Source organism: Oculina patagonica, chromosome 13, assembly GCF_052425735.1.
Source record: "Oculina patagonica isolate OP01 chromosome 13, crgOcupat, whole genome shotgun sequence".
NCBI lineage: Eukaryota > Metazoa > Cnidaria > Anthozoa > Scleractinia > Oculinidae > Oculina > Oculina patagonica.
In genome coordinates, this window is record NC_135770.1 from 35,637,718 (window position 1) to 35,655,218 (window position 17,501).

Genomic DNA, 17,501 nt, shown 5'->3' on the forward strand with positions numbered 1-17,501 from the left:
ATTTAATGTGGTGGGTTAACCCTGCCATGGAATAGCATCCCATCCCGGGAGGAGTAGAAATACTCCTTGTCATCATGTTATGGAAACTGGGTTAAGCTGTGGCTTGATGGATAAACGAAATTATAGAAAACTAAAAGACAAGATTAAAGATGCTCAAAATATAATATTGAGGTTGATTGAAAATATACTTTAGATTTTGTGGGAAAAAATGATTTGCATGTTGCAGTGGATCCTCTGTTATTTTTTCAATCTGGATTTTAAAAGTTACATGCATAAGAAGTCAGGAACGAAACAATCAACTTAAAGTGCCTATGAAGTAAAAAATTTTTTTGCTCTTTTTGGTAGCTTATTTTGCCTACTTTCCGAAAATCTAAAAAAAGGATAATGTCAAAGAGAGAGAAATCGGACTTTTTGCCGCCTAAAGTGCCCTCAGTTAGCCAAAACAGTGGGTCCGGAGACTGGAAACGAATTTGGCTCGGATGACGTAGTTAGTGGTTCCACGGATCAGTTTACATTTAGATTTTGTTGATACACAGTGAAGTTCACTACTTCAGCTGAGATTGTTGCTGCTTTTTCGTTGATAAATCGAAATCATGTCCTAAAAGAACGATATGTTGCCATCTGCGGACTTGACAGAGTGTGTTTCAAGCAGAAAAGAATCTCACAACGAATGACACAAAATCGACTGAAGTAGTTACAGTGTAGTTACAGATGGACCTGTCCAACCGCAAGCCGATCCAACGCTCTTTCACATAAGCGCTGGTCGACGAGGACAATCGAAGTTCGGCGAAGCAGATTCAAATGAGAAATTCCCTATAAAAATGAATAACTAGAACTGTTATTGTTTCCAAAAGCAAATACATCGACGGGCTTTGATTTTTGAGACTGGTTTCGCAGTATCGCAATGCGAGCGCTGTTTGCCGGGGTTTCTTGCTTGTCGATTGTGTAAATTCAGGTTACGGTACGCCTATCCCGGTGGTTAGTCGTTATTATATCACGATTTGGTGATTTTAATACAAGTAGCGATCGGTAGCTCGTGTTCTTGTGTGGTAAATTACAGTGGACTGACATATTTCTCCGAAGCGTGAGAGCACTGAGAGTATAAACTTAGTGACATAATTAAACTTGACAACACGGCAAGGTAACACTTCTTCAAACCCAAGATTAGCACTTTTAGACAAACCATAGTTACTAACTATGAACAAACGAAACCAAAACTATGGACAAACGAAACCAAAAATTTCCTCTTCAAAAATAAACAGAACTGCAATTGTTTCTCTTTATGGTACGTTAGCCCTATGGTATATTTTCAACCGTCTTTATCTTGATACGATAAATCCTGATTACGGTGCGTGTTTATCGGCCAATAATTCGCGTAGGCAGCCGTACAATTTGTCCAAGATTTTGCGAGATCTCAGTGTATTGTTTAAAAGTGCATTTGCCATTATTAGAATAATGCCGGAAATTTACATAGATCCGGCAGACGTGAATGACAACATTCGAAGCGCGCTACAAAACAAACATTCAGCATTTCTAACTGGCTTAAGTCGAATTTACATTCCATATTTTTGCTTCTTTCCCAGATGTTCTCGCTCGCGTGTGGCGATCGTTCGTTTCAAGTGTTTGGAAAAAGAAACGACTGCTGTCTTACGAATGATAAAACGATCTACTAGCCATACAAATTAAATTTTGAGGAACGAAGTCTCATAATAAAAAAAATAACACGCATACTGTACCCAGCTGTGTAAAATATTGTAGACTCCTGGCGCGACTGCTAAATCTTTCTTTCGGCTAGTCAGAGCAGAGACCACCATATCCTTTACAGAAATAATTCCTTTAAGAAATGTCCTCTTCATTTCATGACTTTACAGTTTCATTTGTGGCAAGGAAGATCTTGTGCTGAGAACAGCGATCCTTGAACTGCCGACGGAACAGAATTCGTTTCTTCTTGCGTTTTCATCAGAACGAATAACTTTACGATACACATGGAAATTTTGCTTCCATTTACTACGGAAAGCTTCACCAAAGGAAATAAGTGCATCTGTTGCAGTTTCGTTTGCGCAATTGCCTTTGTTTGACTCAGAAGCCGAAAAATAGCTTTCGCCAGCCCTCTTTGCTCTCTTTACGCCATAATCCTGGTGTCTTTAGAACCACCAAGTACGTCATTTCCGGTGAAACCCGAGCGTTTGGCCGCGCGCGAAAAGGACCCACTTCGAATTGCGAAATCCAAACTTCGAGGCTCAAAAAATACTAGAAAAAAGCGCTTTTGATCTCTTAAAAACGTATATTTGTGCTTACTAAGACATAAACAAGCAAATTGAGCAAAATTATTTTTTACTTCATAGGCACTTTAACCAAAAATACTCTTTGTCAGTCAATTCATCTTTCGAGTTCGAAGACTCTTCAAACATGCAAGGCTCATCAATACTAGTCCCTCTGCAAATGTTTGTGTCAACTTGAGCACAGAGCAAGAAGTTAGGGGGGAGGGTGGTCATGGCACTAGCCCTCAAACCTTTATAATCAGACCACGGCACAAAATCGAAGCAAGAGGAGTAAATAATTTAAAATTGTAGCTTGACCAGAAACTTTACTTAGGTCCAATACAGTCACAAGGCTACACTTACTTCAACTAAGGTGATCCAGTGTGGTAGGAGTGCTTGTCACGTGACTAGCCCAGGCCCAAACTGCAATTCTAAGCCTAAATCTAACCCTAACCCCAACAACTCAACCCTAACCCTAAACCATAACCCTCAAACCTGCAACCCAAATCCAGGCACTATTATGGGTTAAGCATAACCCTAGCTCTCACTCCGTAGTGTGGTAAGTCTTGGTCACGTGACCCCTATTGTTCTCTTTAACCCTTAAAATACCGCGCTTCTGGGATTTTTTCAGCCGTTTTCTGGGCTTAGGCAATCTTTTGAATTTCATGATGGCATATAAGAAGCTTAAGCAATTAATATGTGCTGTTTCAAAACACTGAGGGCTCAAACTTTTATTGTGACGTCAGTATTCAGCCGTCGCTTCTTTGGTAAGCAAGCACAAGGGCTCGAATCTGGCAAAATTTTCGTTTATAAGTGTTTTTCCGAGTCATTTTCCACTGCAGAAGCCCCCAGGCTGGCATCATTAAGCTAGAATGGTGGGTAGAGGCAAACTTCTGAAAGAAACCAGAGGTGAGAGATGATTTGACGATGATTGGAACGCCAAAAACATTTGTATCGGAACATGGCAGTCCATGAATGAAATTGTCTCTCTGGCCGTTCTGTGGAGGGATTCCGAGACCTGCCAAGGCAATTTGGACAACTTTTGACTTCCAAAGAATGCAGTCGGTGCAGTATTTTGCCGGTAGGATTGGGTGGCTCGACACTTATAAAAAACCTATGAAATAGAGGTAGGTGGACTTGCATTTCGCCGACAAGGCAGTTTTACCCAGGCATTCCTTTCGGTCACCAATAAGGAAATTGCAGGTTTGCAAGCATTGCTCTAATCGAATGGTTATTGCTCAGTCTGCTGAAAGATTGATGAGAATTTTTCTTGGTGAACAGAAAGAAATAGGCTTGAAGTTTGCTGCAAATGTACACTTTTGGATTCGTTATTACTTTTTCATTAAAAAAAATTGGAGGCAAAGATGTATGTTTTTTGTTGTTGTTCTATGGAGTAAAAACGGGCATTTTCGGATTTGCTGCAGAAAAAACAGCCATATATAACGGAAATCTAGAGCTGTAGTCAGTTAGTTGGCTTTAAAAACTATGAAAATAATCACTTTGCCAGAACAAGGGATGATTACTATCATGTGCCCAGATATGCGAAGGCTGCAGATTTTTTAATCACTGCTGGTATTTTCTACGCAAATATGCGTTGTTGGTAGTTTAAGGGTTAAAGTGCATTCAATACTCTGTAGATTATTAAGGTAGGTTAAGCCTGCATACATGTACGAGTCAAGTGGCTCATCAGGCCGGAGCTTATCCCAGTTTCTGTAGCATTGAGCGGCTGGGGGTATTTCTACTCCCCCCTGGATGGGATGCTAGTCCATCACAGGGTTACCCCCAGCAGTAAATTCGCTGGTACCCATTTATACACCTAGTTGGAGAGAGGCACTGTGAGAGTAAAGTGCCTTGCCTAAGAACACAACGCAGTGCCCAGGCCAGGTCTTGAACTCAGACTGCTCAATCCGGAGTCCAGCGCCCCTTACCATTAGGCCACTGCTATAGTACTATGTACCTAACAGGGATGGATTCATGATTTTTCAAAGGGTGGTGGCTGTTAACAAATATTTTGTTTGCTATTATATTTAGCCCCAGTTTTCTTTATAGAGAAGGAGGCTCTCTCCTCTGCAGGGGCTACTTTAGTGGGGAAGGCGAAAAACAGGAAAAAAATGAAAACGTTTTGATTATCTCCAGGCTCCACAGGCTTCCTTTTCACCTCTCCCCATTTCCCAGCTTGTATGAAACACGAAAGAGGCCTGTGCGGAGAAGAGGGGAGAAGGAGGTGTAAAAATTTATTATTTTAATGTGCTTATTTTTATCTTTTTGGTGGATCTGGGGGGGTGACCAGAAGTTATCTTTTGCAAATGTGATGAGTTTGCTCAATGTTGACTTCATGCATTTAAAGCCAATTTCTAAACTCAGGAGAAGCTCAACCAGTCAGTTTTGCTTGTGCATTCTCTTGATCGTTGTGAAACTCTCTGTCGATGATTAAGCAAAAAAGCAGATAACACTGATAAGGAAGGAACTATGAAAAGCTGAGAGAGAGAGAAATTAAATATGATATTCGCTAGGTTTTGTTAGCGCGACCTCGTTGACCAATCGCACGCGAGTTTTGATATTTGATGGATTTTAAGCGTGCGTATTTTACTTTCTTTCCTTGTGACCGAGTGCGGTACAATGTCCATCAGTATACAGTGGCGGATCCAGACCTTCAGATAAGGGGGTGGGGAGGCGGGGGGGGGGGGGAGGGTAGCGGGCGCTCTCCCAAAAAAATTTTCTCGGCCTTTTGGGCCTCTATTTGTTCTAAAAATAAGCGCCCGGGCCCCTCCCCTAGATCCACCACTGGTATAAATATATATCACCAGGTTAAACAAAAACATTTTAAGTTTGTTATCAATTTCTTGATCGCGCGCGTAACTTAACAACAAATACCAAGTTGTAAATAATAAAGATGGTAAATTTCAAGCTCGGTGATAAATAGTGAAGAAATTATTCAACATGACATGAGCGTGGGACAGGCTTTTAAGCATACTTGTTTTGCTTATATCATTATTTACTCGCCATTACCAGACACCAAATTTACAATAAAAATTGTGGAAATTGCGAGTATTATGATAATGCTTTTTAAATACTGCTTGTGTGAACCAGTCAAAATCTGTATATTGAATGAAGACTGGGTAGACGTCATACTCATTAACATATTGGAAAAATAAACCTTCATAACTTAAAAACGCAACATTGAGATGAAGAAATATTTAACCATTCAACTCTCTAACTCATGTACAATCAATTTTGAAAGTATTGTTTCGGGGGTTAGGTGCACTTTAAACAGAAGTTGCTGTCCTCACGATTTTCAGTTACTTCGCAGAAATGCCTTTTTCTTTGAGCCTATAAGATTTTTGAAATGTTTAAACGTTGTCGGGACCATATATCTGAAAGAATAATAGCAAAGCTAAACAGTTATCAACCACCAAGTGAGTCTCTGAAGAAATATAATGCAAATGCGATTCTGTTAATGAAAAATTTATCATGGCTATATTTCAAACAGTTATGGTTATGAGAATTCCCTAATGCGTATTAGTGTGTCTGAAAAATGCTGATTGAAATAAGTTTTGTATTTATACCTAATCGTACCTTTTTGGTACGCTTCGGTAGCTTACCGTACCCAAATTCGCAAGTAGCCAATCAGAAGCGCGATCTACTGTCCTGATATCCTACGATAGTCAAGTCACTGACCTGATATGCCACCATATCACGGTCACTTTGAAGGAAAGTAGTGTTACTGTACGATGAATTGAAAAGAGGTTCTACCAATAAAACAGAACTTCGTACTTTAAATTTAGCGGTGTTTAGCGGTCGTGAAAAGAGGAAACTTTCCCGCCAAAACTAAACTTGAGCGCGCTAGCCAATTGCGCGATGTTTGCCGACGAGTACTGAGACATTCAGACTGAAAAAATGGAGTCGGAATTTCCAAATTTATCGCTTAATTTTGATTTTGAAAATTTAGAGAATGAAACTCTAAACAAACGAGTGGAAAAAAGGCAGAAGAAGAACTTGGTAAAAGTGTTGAAGACAGGGTCAACACAATTTGCAGTACGTACCTTGCAAGCATGGCTTCAACAGAGCGATAAATATAACCGGATTTTTGGCTGAATTTGGGTACGGTAAATACCTAATCGTACCTTTTTGTTACGCTTCGGCTGCATATCAGGCTCGCCTGATATTTGATTACAGTCTTTGTTACTTTCTTACTTACAAAACAAGGTTCTCGTGCCAAAGTAAAAAAAGAAAAAGATAGAATTAAAATAGGGACGAGAACGAAGGAATGGAATAACATCTCGCCTGTATGTCATGTAACAAGCCTGGAGGGGATTAGAAACGGGGGTATGAACAACAGTATAATTATTTGGACTATTTGGTGGTCAACGTAACGATATTAACATGTTGGAATGCTTTTAGCTGATGCAATGTCATTTCAAAAGACTGCTACATCAAATATATACGATGACTGAAAGGGTTTACATCAAAGCAGTTCTCGCTAATCCATCGTCAGTACTTGAAGAAAGTATTTTAACTTCGGGTTGTGATCCACTGCAAGTTCCCAGGAAAAGGTAGGAATGTATAGTTCGATTTCAAATATACCACGGCAAAGTAACGAGTTCATTTGAACGTTTCGTACAGTAAGTGCCGCTTCAAGCCAAATAGTCACACCTATCCTCTGTACTGAAAGAAATCCCGCCCCAATCTTTCAAATCTTTCGCAACTTGCCGCTTGGAAGTATTTTATTTCTATTATCAAATCTCGAAGAAAATCCTACCAGGCCAGAGCTTTGTTTGTAACCCTACGATGGCTCGAGAGAGCTGAACTGAGACCTAGACGGTTAGCATGCGACAGCAGCAAATTGTGAATTGCTGTTACTCCCTGTTAACCGTTAAACGTACCTTAGATGTTTTGTTTTACAGTTTAGCCTACATTCATGCGAAAACCTTCTAATATTAATTGTTTTTACACATACGATAGGCCCCAAAAGACACAGTCACAAAATGAACTTAAAACTACTTACTTCGGATATGTTTATATTTTTGAAGGAACATGAAGTGCCTTATTTTCTTGTTCCTCATAACTTTGGCCCTGGGGATGTCATTTCCTCAAGGTATTCATCGTGAGGCTGAGAGGCACCGCCATGAACTTGGTGTTGACGCGGATGATGCGAATGATCCTCAAGACCGTAATCCTGAGGGTCCGCCCTATGGTCCGTGGCCGTGGCGTCGTAAGTGACTTTCTTCTTGGATAGCAACATGATAGCCGCATTCGCTAGCCCCAAATCGTATATGGTTTCGTTTCAAATTCTTGTTCGGCTTCTTTGTTAGTCTTAATTGGACATGTTTTGGTTTACGACGGCGTGCACCTGTCCCTTGGCTTTATTTTATTCTCCTGGCCCCAGTTGTTCAAAGAATGGATAACACTATCCACCGGATAAGTCACTATCCAGGGAATAGCTGTCATGACCTTCTTCGCTATCCACCAGATAGTGATTTGTCCGGTGGATAGCGCTATCCACCCTTTGAACAACTGGGGCCTGGTTTGTTTTTGGGTTTACATAGTCGGGTGTTCGTACTATTTATTTGAAATTGGTTGGCATAATTTCTTAGATGACCATACTGCTTTATCAATGGCGGAACGGCAAACGGCCACGAGAAGTATTTGTAAATTCACAGAAAACAAATCTCAGAAAAGAGCAAACCTGCCGCCGTTGTTTGTCATTCGAAAATCGAGGATCAGATTAAAAGCCATGCATTACTTTTTATTATTCTAAGGAATGCGAAGTGCCTTGTTTTTTGTTTCTCATAACTTTGGGCTTGGGGATGTCATTTTCCTCAAGGTATTTATCCCGATCATGGTAGTGCTGACGAGGATGATGCGGCGGTTTCTCAAGACCGTAAAACTCACTGGCTGGTTGGTTGCCGTGGCGTGTTAAGTTTATCAGTTAATTGTTTGGAACTGTTTTTATTGGACTTTCAAAAGTTACTTTTTTTCTTGGATAGCAACATGATAGCCGCATGCGCTAGCCATGTACGAATTGGAGCTAGCGCATACGGTCTTCGTTTCGAATTCTTGTTGCTTCTTTGTTTTATCTTCGTAATTGGCGAAGTTTTGGTTTACGACGTGCACCCGCAGTCAAAATTGTTCAGATATATTTTGTAGTCCCATTAGTTTTATTTTTGCCCCTGGTTTGTTTTCGGATTTGCATAGTCGGGTTAACTTGGAAGCGATCGGGGGTTCTCATATGATCGTCCCGATTGCCTTGTATGAGCAAAGACCTACGAATAACAATCATTTTAGCCCAAGATCCAACACAATGGCAGCCTTCGATGAAAGAGCAGAACTCGTGGCCTCCTATCTTCTCAGTTCATTACGGCGAAGAGGGAGCAAGAAGAGAAGCTAGAAGGATAGAACACGGGCGATCCAAGCGATCGTGATCGCCCCAATCGCCGCAGACGTAAGCGATCGCCCGTGTAATGTTTCGAAATGTTCTCATTTTGAAGTGACAGGGCGATAAAAACTATCCGGCGGGGCGATTATATGAGAACCAGCCTTTAAAAGTCATTGATTATTTTTCATGTAGCTTCATGTAGTCATTCATCATTTTCAAGCATGGCTCAGCCGGGTTGATGCATTACTGATTTGTTGCAGTCCCATTGATAGCTCACTGTTGTTGTTTATTTTGTTTTCAGTTTTTTATTTAATTATATTACTGTTCTTTAATTATCAATTGGTCATAAAAAACGGGGCGAGTTAAGTCTAATTGTTTCAGTAGATGCTCTAAAGTCGAAAACTTTCAATTTTATGTATTTTTAAGCCCAAAAATGAAGAATAATTTTTCCTTTTAAGAGCAACCACCACTTTAACTACTCAAAGGGGTATAGGAATAGGACTTATTTGTAGCCTTTGATGTTTTTATTGATAGTCCGGGAGCAAATGTCACTGAAAAAAGTTCCGTGGGAATTTCGTGAAGATTTTTGCCGACCAGTGCAGAAGTGTTGCGAAGGACCTAAGGAACATGATTAATGTTGTTGGCAGTTTTGTAACCCATGCAGACGATTTGTGCGGCGCGTTAAAACGTACCCTGTATGAAAACGAGGCTGAAGTTTTAAATTGCTCCTCGCACGCTCTTTATCGGTGAAACCTTGTAGTTTTTAGTATAATGGGACAAAACTTTTCCAGTATTTAAAATTATAAGATGAAAGACCATCACTCGTGCTGATTAAATTGGTCATGTGCAGGATCTACAATATTAAATCGAGGCTGAATTCATAGCTTGCTGTTAGATCCATTTTTTTTTAAAAAAGAAAGAAAAATTATTACAGTTCACTTTTAAAAACAAATTAAATTGTTAGAAACAAGGTATTTAGTAATACGGTTTATCGTTTTAAAATTAATCTGACAAAACACCGAGAAAACAACAAGTATTCAAACCTACTGGTTGTGAACTATGTTTTTTTACTTAAGTGCAAATCTTTCGACTCTTTGATGTGGACGCAGACTGCTTTTATGTCTACGTAGTAAAAACTAAGAATAAATTTATGGTAGAAATAAACTGTTATGATTGTTGTTGATTTTCGTTCAGTGACGTTGTTGTTGTTGTTGTTGTTAAAACTTGTGTACTGATTTACACATGTAAATTACTTTCTTCGTTCCACGTGCTGGTGCATATTTATGTTTCTGGTTTGGATGTTGTGGATTAGCGGACGAATATCGCAGTTTAGTATCGCCGTTACACTTGTAATGTCGAGTATCACATCGTCTAGCGAAAACAAAGACCTGAAATTAAGTTTGTGTATTATTTGTCAAGAAATAAGAAACGAGGAACTTGTTGTAAAACCCACTTCACACGAGAGAATTTTAGCTTGTATTCAAGAGTGGGCTTCTTATGGAGTGTTAAACTACTTCGAGAGTTGGTCGAAACTGAAAGAGTTTACAGCACAAGAGCTTGAGGATAAAGGGGCATCATGGCACAGGGAGTGTTACCAGAACGCAGTCCACACTGGAATGCGCAAGAGAGCGAAAGAAAGATACGAAAGGCAGCTGGCTGGACCAAACGAAACAAGACGCAAGACCTCAAATGTCCCAGTAGAGGAAAGGCAACTGCCACTAACACGGTCCAAAACTACACCATTTAACAGCGACAACTGCTTTTTCTGTGACGGCAGTGAATCCCGCTCGAAAGCCCTCTTTAACGTACGTGAATCGTCATCTGTTGAATCCCTGCGCGCTGCAATTGAAAAGTCTGGAAACGATAGTCTCCGCCTAAAACTTGTAACTTCTCTTGACATGAGTGATGAGCAGGCTACCAAAATCAGGTACCATAAAACTTGCTGGTTAAATAACGTTACAAATGTACTGCGCCAGCAGCAGGACCCGACGACTGCGTCAAACAATGATTCATCGACAAGCGAGAATGCTGCTCAAACAGAGTTTTTAGCAATGACTGAGATTAACTTGAGAGAAGGGAAGATATTGATCATGTCTGAATTACAAGCGGCGTATGAAAGCATTCGTAGAACAAACAATGTGGGAAATCCCGAATGTAGTCGAAAAGCGTTAAAACAATTAATTCAACATTCCATACCTGAAGTCGAATTTCACCGACCGCAGAAGGTTAATGAGTCAGAGCGATTGAGCATCAAGAAGACGCGAGATGCCGCCATTCATCTTGCCGAAAAGGAAAACACTAACGGTACAGAAGAAATGAAACTTCTGTTCAAAGCTGCTCTTTTGTTGAGGAAGGTTATTAATAATTGCGAAAAATGGGTGTTTTCAGGATCAATTGAAGACATAAGTAAAGAGAACTTACCAGAGGAGCTATATTCCTTCTTCAGATGGGTGTTGCAAGGCCCCAACACTCAACTTCTTGCAGAAAAGAAGTCGCTAGAAGTTCATAAGCGTGCTTTAAGTCTGGCACAAACTACTGTGTGTATGTGTCTTACTGAACGGCAGAAGAACAACAAGAAGTCCGAAGTTGTGCAAGGAGCGAGGGAGATGCCGCAGCAGGTGGCTGTGGGATTGGCTGTCCACCAGGCCGTTAGAAGCAAAGCAATTGTTAACATGCTTTACGGTTTAGGGATGTCGATTGAATATAACAGGCTACTAAGAATTGAAGCGCAGATAGAGGCGGATGTTCTGCATCGTATGAATCAACTTGACGGAATCTACCTGCCGCCAGAAATCGTCAAAGACAGACATGTGTTTTTTGCCATTGATAACATCGACTTTAAGGAGGACACTTATGACGGACAGGGTACACTCCATGGTACCGCAATGGCGATCTACCAGAAGCAAGAGATTCAAGATAACATACCAGAGTTGAGGTACGAACTTAGACATATGACAATAAGGCAAGATATATTTGATTCAGTTTGTTTTTACCAATCAGATCACGAGTCAAAAGGTACCAGGAACATTTCGTAAAGCAGCATGAATAAGCACTTTTTACGTTTCAAAAGTTCATTTAATCATTTAATATAATGTTTAAAAGGTAAAAAAATTAATTTTAGTCGTATGTTCTGGAGTGGATCTATATATTTTGCGAAAACTAAAAACTGTACACTATTAGTATTTTTACTTGTCACAGAAACGAAACTGTGGAAAACTTTAAACGTAAAATAATGTGGAGTTATTGTTATTCAAGTGATTTCAATACATTATATATTACTTTGGTGTCTAGGTTTATAACGAATTATTATGTTCTTAGGCTGGAGAAGTCTACCGAACACAGGAGGTCAATAAAAGAGCTCCCGGAGTCTGTTACAGATCTATTGCAGTGTCCAGCACCTGCTTCCAATCCAGCATATCCCGCGAATCCCCGCTTTGGTCTGTTTGCAGAAATGGACCTGCCTATAGTAGTACGGCATGAAGAATTTGCTTGGCTTCTTGCTCGCAGCATGACAAGGGAAGTTTCTAGAGGGGAAACAGATGAATCTACGCAGACACACGAACCTAAGAAAGAGCAGGTCGAGAGAAGTGGCATTCCGGTGTGGTCAGGGTACAAGTCTCTAATAAGCGATAATCTGCATGTAACAAGAGTCAGCACTCCTCCGCTTATAGCGGCTCCAGCACATGAATGGAACACTCTTCTCACTGTGCTCATGCAGGCACAAGCCATCAATAAAAAGGTTGTTGGACCAAATAGGAAGACCGTTATATCGCTTGATATGGGGCTCTATCAGCCAGCCAAGAAGTTACAAATGCACCGAAGCGATCTGGACCATATAATTTTGAGACCAGGCGAGCTTCACATTGTGATGGCACTGCTGCGAACGATCGGTTCTTTCATTGACAACAGCGGAATTGATATATGCTGGACTGAGTCCGAGTTGTATGGCCCTTCAACGGTCAGACAAATCATAGAAGGTAAACACGTTAGGAGAGGGGAGAACGCACATTTAATAACGCTGCAAGCTCTGTTTACCATGTACCAAGAAAGTTTGTTCCAGGATGATTTACAATCACACCAGAGGCTAGAGCAAGTAGCGAAAGAGCTGAGCGAAGCATGCATTGTCGGAAAAGAAGAGAATGTGAAGAAAGCAAACGCTGAGATGATATCAACTATAGAGAACTTACGAATCGTTGAAAAGATGACAGCGTTTGATGAAGCACATGCTAGGAGCCCTTTGTTTATGGTAATGCGACAATATATGCGTATGATCATGCAGTTGCTAGCTTTCATAAAGTCTGTTCGCACTGGTGATTGGATACTACACCTGGAATCTTTGGAGTTGTTTACCGAGTACTTTTTCGCGCACGACTTGTTAAATTATGCCCGCATGATACCCATTTACATAGCCGAAATGGGATCGCTCAAGGAATCGAGTCCAGAGGTCTATGAGGAATTTGTCAATGGTAATTGGGTGGTGAACAAAAACTCTGAAGCACCATTTTGTGCGGTAGGAGCGGATACAGCTCTTGAGCATGTCAACCGTTCCATGAAGGTCACAGGAGGACTGATTGGGATCACCCAAAACCCAAGTGCAAGAGCAAAGTTTTTTCTTATTGCGCCGGAACTCGCCCGGCTAGCTGGTGAAGCAAAGGAAATGGCTGGGATGAATTCAAAGACACAAACTAAGCACCACAACCTTGCCGCTTTTGTCTTACAACGCGAAGACAGAGCCATTGATCAGCTACTGACTACATTACAGAACTTTGGTAACCCGTTCGAAGAAGAAAGTAACGATCTTTACAACATGGTAACCAAAGTTGTCATGCCTGAAGCGGTGAAAAGCGATCTTTGTCGTCAAAGTGAGATAGGCAGGACCCTTTATGAGACCTTTGTGAAAGAAAGAATTCAATCGAACAAGGTGAACCTCTGGTCCACGATGAAGAAACGGAAACTTCTTACATGGAAGGACAGCGCAAAGGTACTGAAAGTACCTTGCAAGGATAGAGTGGTAGAGTTACAAGAGGACAGATCCCTCTTCGCTAGTCTGATGGTTGTTTGCAAGAGCAGACCTGAGGTGGACGTCAAGGAAGCTATAGGACGGTATGAATTTTCTGTGGTGCCGAGGTCTTTGTTTGCAGCCGATGGCACGATGTTTCACTGTCCTGCAAAGAGCACATTAATGAGAATCCTAGAGACGCTTGGTGGTGATCCACAGCAAACACATGAGGCAGCTTCTGGAAATAACGTAGATGAAATGATGAACTTTGACATGGAGCCTTTACCGCAAATGAAAGCTGCTGTTGTTGACGCTATGGCAGAGCTGCAGTGCATTGATAAGCCAGAGGACATAAAAAACATTTCGCAGTTGGCTGAACACTTTAACAAAAGAATCACCAAGAAGTTTCAATCCAGTGACGAAGTTCGCTTGATTTTCGACAGATACGACTTGCCGTCGTCTCTAAAGACAGCAACCAGAGTTAGAAGACAGGCCGGTCAGGACCCCGTCTTTTACCGTATAACAGACTCGACTCACATCGCAAAGGTCCCAATGAGAAGACTTCTTTCTCATACCGAAACCAAGAAAAAACTAACCAGCTACTTGGGAAAGAAGTTTTTCGACCATGCAAAGAAGACTGAAATGCGCGTTGTTGTGGCCTATGGGAACGAATGTCAAGGGACGCATGAAGATGTAGCCCACCTGCAAAGCACCCAAGAAGAAGCGGATACAAAAATTGTACTCCATGCTCTAGATGCAGCTTCTAATGGCGCTACGCAATTGCTGATCTATTCCCCAGACACAGACGTCCTTGTTCTTTGCCTAAGACGTTACCCGGAGTTATGTGTAAAGACATAATTCGTCACTGGCACTGGTCAGAACCGGCGTGAAATTGAGCTTGGGGCGATTTCAAGTGCTCTTGGCAGTTCTAAACTGGCAGCATTACCCGCGTTCCATGCACTAAGCGGAGCTGATGTAACTGGCAGTTTTTCTGGTAAAGGAAAACCTGCGTGCTGGAAAGTCTTCAAAGACGCAGACGAAGACGTCGTTAATGCTTTGGGATGCCTTGGAACGACGCTGTATCCAGAAGAGAGGACAGTGGCTTTGGTAGAGAAGTTCGTTTGCCAGATTTATCAACCCAGAACAAGAATCTCAAATGTTAAAGACCTCAGGTGGCAGATGTTCAAAAAGAGTCAGGCGCAATCAGACAGACTACCCCCTACGCAGGGTGCACTTAGTGAAGCAATTCTCCGTACCCACTACCAGATGATTGTTTGGAACAACGACAAAGTATGCTGTCCCAGGTTGCCAAACCCAGATGGTTACGGATGGAAGAAAGAAGGCGACGAATGGATCCCCGTAATGACGAAAGAAGCACCTGCACCTCAAGCTATCATCGAGTTAGTAAAGTGCGGATGTAGAAAAGACCGATGCTCGAGCAATCGATGCCAGTGCCGAAAAGCTGGCTTGCATTGCACAGATCTTTGTTCTTGCTGTGAAAGCGATGATTCATGCGAGAATGCTTACAAAGATTACGACAGTGTGGAAAGTGAGGAGGACGACTCTGACAGCGATGCCTAGGAAGGTAACTTACAGAGCCTACTGCAATCTGAGAGGGAAAAAGGAGGGACTGTAGACATGTCAAATATATTTGAAAGACGGTTACTAGCTTAACAAGACAGTGCAAAGTCTTTTTATTTCTTTTAACTACCCAACGCTAGCATATTCATTGATTCCTCCTAACATAGCTAGGGAACTTATGGCGAGGAGACGGGAGGGGCTATGGTTTGAGGAACCACAATAAAATAGAGCCTCGATTCCATGGTCACGTGACCGAAATTAGTCATATTAGCTATAATATTCTTTTGGGCATCTCAACTAACGTAACTGCTTCTAATTGCACCAAAAAACGAACAAATAACACCTTTTTTATGGAGCTTATCACATAGCCTCGTTTTCGTGTTAAGCCAAAAAGGTGATGTTCTTTCAATTGCCTGTTCTGTGCCTTTGCATGGACTACAAGATTGCCAACAACATTAATCGCGTTCATCAGGCCCGCCTCAACACTTTAAGACTAGTCGGCAAAAATTTTCACAAAAATCCCACGGGAATACCGTTGCTCCCAGACTATGAGGGAAAATTCGAATTCAAGTTTTATTCTAATCATTTTCCAGGAAAACGTGAGGTTATGGTGGACGATATGGTGGATATAGGCCTTTCTCGATTATGCTAGTAAAACTGGCATTTAATGCTACTAGAAATTCTCCAATAAAGCCAAAAAAATGCTAAAATAATGCCTGATTTCTTTAAAAAATGCCACTTGAATTCCAAAGAATGCTTTGTTTTATTTCAAACAAAACGTACAAACTCTTACATTATATGCTCAAATCAACAACAGGTGATACTGTAGTGGACTGTAGTGATCGATCTCTTGCTATAGATGATGGAACTGGTCTATCTTGCAAGTTCGTGGCCGACGTCATCTTCGCTGATCTTGGCTGAGCAAGATAAAGAGTTATCCGCTGACCACCCATACCTTTTTTTTTTCCGTTGGTGTACACACACAAGTAACACAACGCACAAACAGTCGACTCGAAACAGACAGAAAACAATCAAATTAAGTAATCAAAATTGTGAAACTTTAGGATTATTTATCCTCCTGAGTGCTGAGTACTGAAATCTGGACCACAGTCATGAAAAATGACAGAAAATGCTAGCAATTCTTTTTCAAGAAAAAACGAAAAAAATGCTCGTTTTCCCAAAAAATGCCGAAAAAAATGCTAGCATAATCGAGAAAGGCCTAGGTGGATATGGCTAAATCAATCAATCAACAACTTTATTAATATGTCAGAGCAATTCTAGCCGAGAGTGAAACACTCTCTACTAATAGGGGACACATAAAATAAATAATAATAATAATATGGTGGATATGGCGAAAATCGCGGCGGATGCAGCCAGTAAGAAAGTGGATTAAGATTCGCGAATTTCCCGTTTTAAAATGAGAATGGAACCAAAACGGCTGTCAAAGTTGGCTCAATAATCTTGCGCTTTTAATTTAGGGTTGATGTTACCTCGGCACATGCTGGGTAGAGTCATTGTAAAAGTGAAAAAGCAATAATGCATGGTGATTAAAATGTAGTTTTACTGTTTGCTGAAAAGTGTTGCTTTGAATGGCCTGTGTTATGAATTGGGTCACTTTAGGGAGGGGTAGGATAGGAAAAGGAAAAGATTACCGGAAATATTTTAGAAAACCAGCTTTCACGTGACTTCATGGAAAAAACATCCCTCACGAACTGAGTCCTATGGAACACTGAATATGACATACCGATTAATTACCGCGCGCTCTCATTGGACAAAACATATGACGTGGTACAAAACCGGACGCGCGCGCTGATAGGTTTGCTCGGAGATATTAGCAAATTACTATTCAGAGTAACAAAGTGTCTTCCCGTGTCGCTTTGGTTACCGAAAGTAACGTTGGTCCGCTAGTGTTTCAATTTGTGTGGTACTAAAACTAGTAGTAATCAGAGATTAGGGGAGTGCGTTCTACCCAAGATAGATACCACCGGGAAAAAAAGCACTGGATACCTGCAACCGAAACAACACTGCATTAGCGTCGCCTGGTTCGATCATCAAACCAGGCGACGTGAATGCAGTGTTGTTTTTTTCTTTCGTTAGTAACGAAAGAAGAGGTCCTTAGCAGTCAGTTGGCGCCACTTGCAAAGTGTACAGATGAGCTGGAAAGTAATCATAACGAAGATGGCGTTGCTGATGAACAATAATGTTCGCCAGTACCCTCATCACCATTGTAATTACACGAAGAGAATTGAAAAAGAAAAGAATCTAAAAGCCATGCAGTTATCAT

General features: G+C 41.1%; 1 long non-coding RNA gene across 1 annotated transcript; it reads left to right on the forward strand.

The window, feature by feature from the left end:
* Positions 1-6,707: 6,707 nt before the first annotated feature.
* On the forward strand, positions 6,708-16,759 carry LOC144635625 (uncharacterized). Its single transcript, XR_013567385.1, has 4 exons — positions 6,708-6,814; positions 7,292-7,488; positions 15,817-15,834; positions 16,555-16,759. It is a non-coding gene; the product is annotated as an uncharacterized LOC144635625 (long non-coding RNA).
* Positions 16,760-17,501: the final 742 nt, after the last annotated feature.